The sequence below is a fragment of the Typha latifolia genome, chromosome 1 (assembly GCF_019914945.1).
Source record: "Typha latifolia isolate L0001 chromosome 1, TyphaL0001v2, whole genome shotgun sequence".
Taxonomy (NCBI): domain Eukaryota; kingdom Viridiplantae; phylum Streptophyta; class Magnoliopsida; order Poales; family Typhaceae; genus Typha; species Typha latifolia.
The window spans coordinates 12,910,897-12,917,754 of NC_133086.1; positions in this window are offsets into that span (position 1 = coordinate 12,910,897).

The following is a 6,858-nucleotide window of genomic DNA, read 5'->3' on the forward strand; positions in this document are numbered from 1 at the left end:
TTTTTGTTAGAGATGTTGCTCGATTACATGGCATGCCATGCACGATTGTCTCAGATCATGATCGTGTATTTATGAGTGACTTTTGGACTGAGTTTTTTAGGTTGCAGGGAACTAGATTGAACTTCAGTTCGGCTTACCATTCGTAGACGGACGGCCAAACCGAGATGATCAATCGAGGCATTGAGCAGTACTTGAGGTGCTTTGTTGGAGAGATGTCGAGATAATGGTTGGAGTTCTTACTGCGGTCGGAGTGGTCTTATAACACTACCTACCATAGCAGCATTGACATGACTCCATTTTAGGTGGTGTTGGACGCACGGCTCCAACGTTACGCGCTTATGATCTAATGGCATTTGCAGATCGTACGAAGGTGGACTTAGCTTTAATGGATAGAGATGCCACATTGTGGAGGTTGCGTGCTCATCTAAAACTCGCTCAAAACTGCATGAAGGAAGTTTATCATTGTAGCCATAAGAAGCAAGAGTTCGACATCGGCAGTTGGGCATTCATGTTCGAACGTAGGAAGGGTCGCATTCGATCACCCTTGGGAACGCCTGCATTAGGTTCGCAAATACAGAGAACGCAGTCGGGTGAGTTTGAACGCCTGCATTCGAATGGCTGCATCGTGTTCGCACTTATAGAGAACGTGTTTTGGTGGGCGCGTTCTAGAATTAGGGTTTCATATTGTTTTGGGACTTGTTGGCTAGCTTCTATATATATGTGTATGGCAGCCAAATTTATTATGCAATTGAATTATTAGTTTCTTGCCTCTTATTTTCTCTCTTGACTTCTCCCTCTTCCCTCTTCACCAACCTTCCACCTCTACCATTGGCAAGGCTTCTCCTAACTTCTAATCTTCCTCGACTGTCAAGCCCCCCCTCTTCTTTGGGATTTTGACCACTTCGTTCCCTTCGTTTATATCCTTTAACCACTTTCACCATCTACCTTCATCTCCATACCCATCCATAACCTTAACATCCACTCACCTATAACCACCACCATCACCCATGTTATTCCATATTTTTATCCCAATCTGCAAAGGGCGTAAATACAAAAGTTGTAGATTAGGAAGTTACAGAACTAACCCAATTAGTTTTGTAATTTTATGACTACTAAAGAATATTTGAAGAATATATTTCCACGGTCCCGCAGACTGATTCCTATCATATATCTAAATCTTGAAGGAATCATTGCGTAGCTTATCTTTAGTTCCAAATCATATCAATTGGTATCAGAGCCTATCAATTGGTATCAGAGCTTAATCAATTTGTATTAGAGCTTAAAAAGTGGTATCAGAGTCTAACAAGTGGTATTAGAGCCTATCAATTTGGTATCAGAGCCTACAAATTATTATCAGAGCCTATTAAGTGGTATTAGAGCTTATCAAAGTGGTATTAGAGCTTATTAAAGTGGTATCAGAGCCTATCAAGAGGAATTAGAGCATATCACTTAGCCTGAACCGACTTTGACGAGCACCTTTATTTTAGGGTTGTGAGAGGAGATACAGGCGGATGTTCATGCTCCATGTCCTACCACTCTTGAGGAGGCCTTTGAGAAGGCTGTGAGGATGGAGCAAAAGCATAAGGCCCTCAAGATGGCAGTAAAAATAAGTTGGGCCAACCAAGATGGGCTGTTTGTGCCTAGAATGCCGGCTGGAAATTCTGTAGCTTCAAAGAGAGTAGCTGCTAGTACTAGACCAGGACCACCATTGAGACCTTCTTTCGATGTTAGAGGAGGCATAAGACCCCCCCCCGTTCGAACTCTCACACCTGCTCAGGTGGATGAGCGAAGAGTGAAAGGACTTTGCTTTCGATGTGATGAGCGCTTCACCTCCGATCATCGGTGTTCTAAACTGATTGGGAGTGTGATGCTTATCGATGGTCTTGAGGAGGATGATGAAATTATTTTCAAGATGGTAGCCAAGATGTTGGAGCAAAGCCTCATTCAACCAAGTCATAGCTCATATTCATCGCTTGTGCTATTGATGCGAAAAAAGTATGGGACATGGCATTTTTGTGTTGCCTATTGGGCACTAAACGCTACTACCGTCAAGGACTGGTGTCCCATTCCAATTATAGAAAAGCTACTGGACGAGCTTGCAAGGGCAACTATATTCAGCAAACTTGACTTGAGGGCCGAGTATCATCAAATTAGAGTTCACCCAGCGAATGTGCACAAAACTGCATTTTGGACTCCGGACGAGCATTACGAGTTTTGGGTGATGCCTTTTGGTCTCACCAATACTCTAGTTACCTTTCATGGCATCATGAATGATATATTTTGGGCACTATTGTGAAGGTATGTTTTGGTATTTTTTGACGACATTTTGGTGAATAGCAGGACTAAATTGGAGCATTGGCGGTATTTGGAGAATGTGCTGAATTTGTTGAAGCAAAACTTATTGTAGATCAAGAAGTCCAAGTGTTTATGGGGAGTACCATAAGTGGAGTATTTAGGCCACATCATTTTAGTGTAAGGTGTAGCGCCGTATCCTCAAAAGGTAGCATGCATGACCGCTTGGCCGATTCCTACTACTACCACAGGATTGCAAGGATTTTTGGGGCTGACCGGATATTATTAGCTCTTCATTGCCGGGTATGTTAAGATCGCAGATCCTCTCACTTCTTTCTTGAAGAAGGATTTTTTTAGATGGACGGATGGGAGCCACTACAGCCTTTGAAAAACTGAAAACAGCAATGACAACGACGACCGTTCTAGCTCTACCGGACTTCGCCAAAGAGTTCGTTGTGGAATGTGATTGATACGATCACGCGTCTGGCTATGGAGCTCTAATACCAGCTTGATACGATCTCGCCTTTTTGGTGAAGGGTCGATCTCTTCCAATTCTTGATCTAGACTAGATCTAGCACGGAACTTTGAAATAAGATCTTGAAATATGCTGTCGTCGGATCGACGTAAAACTTTGATATGTTGTAGCCCCCGAAACGAGCTTTCCAACAAATCTAGTTGTAGGCGAATCGGATGTGGGGATCTCGAGATATCGTCCGATTTGTGGACAAAGGTCAGATGGTCTATTTTGGATCCGTGGATGGAGGCACGTGATCCTAGGTAATGGTGGTTGAAGGTGGACCGTCGTTAATGTGGTGGCACCGGTGAAATGTGATGGTGGAAGGGTTGTTGTTGATGGAGAGGTTAGGGCAAGTGTTGGATAGATTGGACGAAGGGGGAGGAGAGGGCCACTCCTAAGGGACTAGGGTGATTAGCCGGACGAGGGAGGTTAGAATTGGCGTCGCTGGGGATTGAGAGAACGGGAGCGAAGAAGACGAAGGAGGCAAGGCAAAACTCAATCTCAATAATCAATAATCAATTTGGTTGCCTACCATATCCTTTTATAGGCTAACAAACAACTCAAATTAACCCTAAAAACACACTTTTCGTCGACCACGTTCGAACTCGCCAGACCGCGTTCGAACGCACCGAGTTCGCTCTTCTGGATTTGCGAACACGATGCAGGCGTTCACAGTGCGTTCGAACGCGGTGTACATTTTCTTCACCACGTTCACAACCCCGTTCACAAACCGCGTTCGAACTCACTCCACCCGCGTTCGAACGCGACTTACAGAAAACTTATTTTAATGGAAATTAAATACTAAAACATGAAATAAAAACACTCCTAAAGTGAATTCATGCTCGAGATGACGTCGGTGAAATCCGAATCGTATCAATCCACCACGCTTCTACAACCTTGTCCTCAAGGTTTGAAGTTTGGAAAACGATCCATGATATCTGACTTTAGCTCCCAAGTAGACTCGTCAGTAGATTTGCCCAGCCACACAATTAGCACTTCAGTCTCTAATCCTCCTCCATTAGTCCGGGTAAGGCCGAACCCACCACATGGTTAGGCCCGATCTGGGCCTTCAATGCTGATACATGGAAGACCGGATGTATCCTGGTTCCTTCAGGTAGGTCCAACCGGTAAGCTACTGGACCGATTCGTTGTAGCACTCGGTACGGACCGTAGTACTTGTAACCCAACTTTTGGTTCAAAATTGGTCTTAATGTGGATTGTCGATACGGTTGAGCTCGAACGAACACCAATTGATCCACCTCAAATTCTCGCTCACGTCGGCCTTTGTCATGAGTTTGCTTCATGCGGTTTTGGGCTGTGGCTAGGTGAGTCTTGAGCAGTCTCAATGTTTCATCTCGATCAGCAAGCTCCAAGTCAAGCTCGGTCCTATCCGCCGCCGCGAGTCTATCATAGGCACGCAAGACAGGGGGAGTGCGCCCATAAACCGCCTCAAAGGGGGTCATGCCGATGCTAGAGTGATGAGCAGTATTGTATGACCACTCAACCCATGGAAGGAATTTGATCCAATCCTTTGGTCGTTCCGCCACAAAGCATCGCAAGTATTGCTCCAGTCCGCGATTCACCACCTCGGTTTGGCCATTCGTCTCGGGGTGATAAGCTGAACTCAGGTTGATTTGAGTCCCTTGCAATATGAAGAACTCGGACCAAAACTCACCGATGAAGATGCGATCCCGGTCTGACACGATCGTCCTAGGCATCCCATGCAAGCGTGCCACTTCCCGAACAAAAATTTCAGCAACCTTTTTTGCTGAAAACGGGTGAGACAATGTTATGAAATGAGCATATTTGCTCAGTCTATCCACCACAACAAACACCATCGATTGTCCCCGAACCTTCGGTAGCCCCTCGATGAAGTCCATGGAGATATCCTCCCAAATACGCTCTGGTATAGGTAGTGGTTGTAGCAGCCCGCTAGGCTTGAGTGCCTCCGATTTGACTTGTTGGCAGATTTGACATTCATGCACATACTTCTTCACGTCCGTCTTCATTGCTGTCCATATACAGTTTTGGGCCAGCCGCTTGTAGGTACGTAATACCCCTTCATGCCCTGCTATAGGAGTATCATGGAAGTGTGCCATCAATAGTCTCCGTAGCTCTTCGTTCCGAGGTACCTTGATTCGCCCGCACTCTAGTACTAACCCATCGCGCTCCTCGTGCTCGGGGTGGCTTGAGGGGTTCTCTCTCAACTCCTCCATGAGTTGGACCAGCTCACTATCCTCTGCACTAGCTCTCCACAGATCTGAGAAGAAAGGAAAGGTGGGCGCCGAGAAAGAAGCGAGTTCCCTTGCGACCCCTTCATTTGGAAGTTCAAGTAGCGGTTGGCTTCCATCTAGCAGCACTCTCTTGTCATTTCTCCAAAACGTCAATGTGAGGCTTGTAAAATCAAATGTCACGGGCCCCAACCTTCGAAGCCATTGGGTCCCCAAAACAATATCGGCACCTTGCAAGGCCAACGGATAAAGATCCAATGTGAAAGTTTGGCCTTGCACCTTCAATTCCGCACCTCCACAAATAGAATCCGCTCGTAATGTGGTGCCATCTCCGATCGTCACATTGAACCCTTCCGTGGGTTCCGACTCGAGCCCAATCTTCCTAAGGAGCCTCTTGTCAATGAAGTTGTGGGTGGACCCGGTGTCAATCAAGATTCTTACTGTGGTTTTCTTGACTACCCTGTTCACCCACAAGGTCTTTGGCGTAGCTGTCCCCGAATAGGCGTGGAGGGAGATTTTGGCTATCCTGTCCTCCATGGGTTGCTCCTCAGCTTCTTCTCCTTGATGTCCAGCCACATCCGCACCTTCAGCTGCAAACTCGTCCTCCGCTTCCTCCAATCCATCGATTAGCATCACCGATCCCATCGGTTTAGCGCAGCGATGCCCGGGTACAAACTTCTCATCACAACGGAAGCATAGACCCTTGGCTCTTCTTTCTTCTACTTGGGCTGGTGTGAGTGCTCGTCCCGGACCTCTAGGTGCATACTTCACATCTTGGGATGGCTTCAAGGTTGCTCGAGGAGGTACCACTGTAGCAGCAACCCTTGGTACTCCGATAGTATTTCCCGCCGCTATGTTTGGTTGAGTTTGATTGCGGCTTCCTTGGCTCATCCAACTCTGTTTCAAGTGTATCTTCATGGCCCTATGTTTGTCTTCCATAAGCACCGCATCTTCGAAGGCCTCCTTTAAGGTTCTAGGCCTTAAAGCCCTCACATCGGCTTGTATGTCACCCCCCGCAGCCCGGAGATGAAGGTGCCGCGGTTGCCGATCCGTCCATGGTGGATGACATCGGCTACTAATCCTCTCAAATTCTTCTTGGTATGACCCAATCGTGGTCTTTTGCACCGTCTTTGAGAGGAGAGCATCAAAGTCTTCATATCCCGATGCTCCAAATCGCCGTGTGATATCGGCGCAAAATTCAACCCAAGTTTCGATAGCCTCAGTGGCATTGGCTGCTGGAAACCAATGAAGCGCCGCATCCTCAAGGTGGAAGCTCGCAAGCGTCAGCTTGTACTCTTCCGCCGTTCCTTGGTATGCAAAGAATTGCTCCGCCCTATACAACCAATCGATCGAGTCGCCACCTTTGAACTTGGGGAATTCGAGACGCACGACTTGTCCACGGATGCCATTGTCTCGTTCCGGATCATGTCCTTGTCTAACCGGGGGAGGATGCACCATGAAGGGTTGATGATCCCTCCTTCGGTTTTGATTAACTTGTTGTGGTTCCGGATCGTATTGACCCGCCCACGGATCTTGATCTCCAAGGCGGTCTCCATAGTGGTTCACCCGTCGGATGGGTTCACCTGCAACTGGACCTGGTGTAACCATCCTTGCTTGCCTCTGCCCATAGGGTGGTGGTAGCAGCGGCTCTTGTGGTTGCAAAGGCTGAACCGGTGGCGGTGGGTTCAAGGGGGTGGACTCGCGTCGGTCGATGGTGCTTTCTTGTTCGCCATTGCTTCCCTTGTCGCCCGTAGTTCCCGCATCATCTCCATCATCATCTGGTTGTTGATGGCCATTTGCTCTGAAAGAGACCCCAAC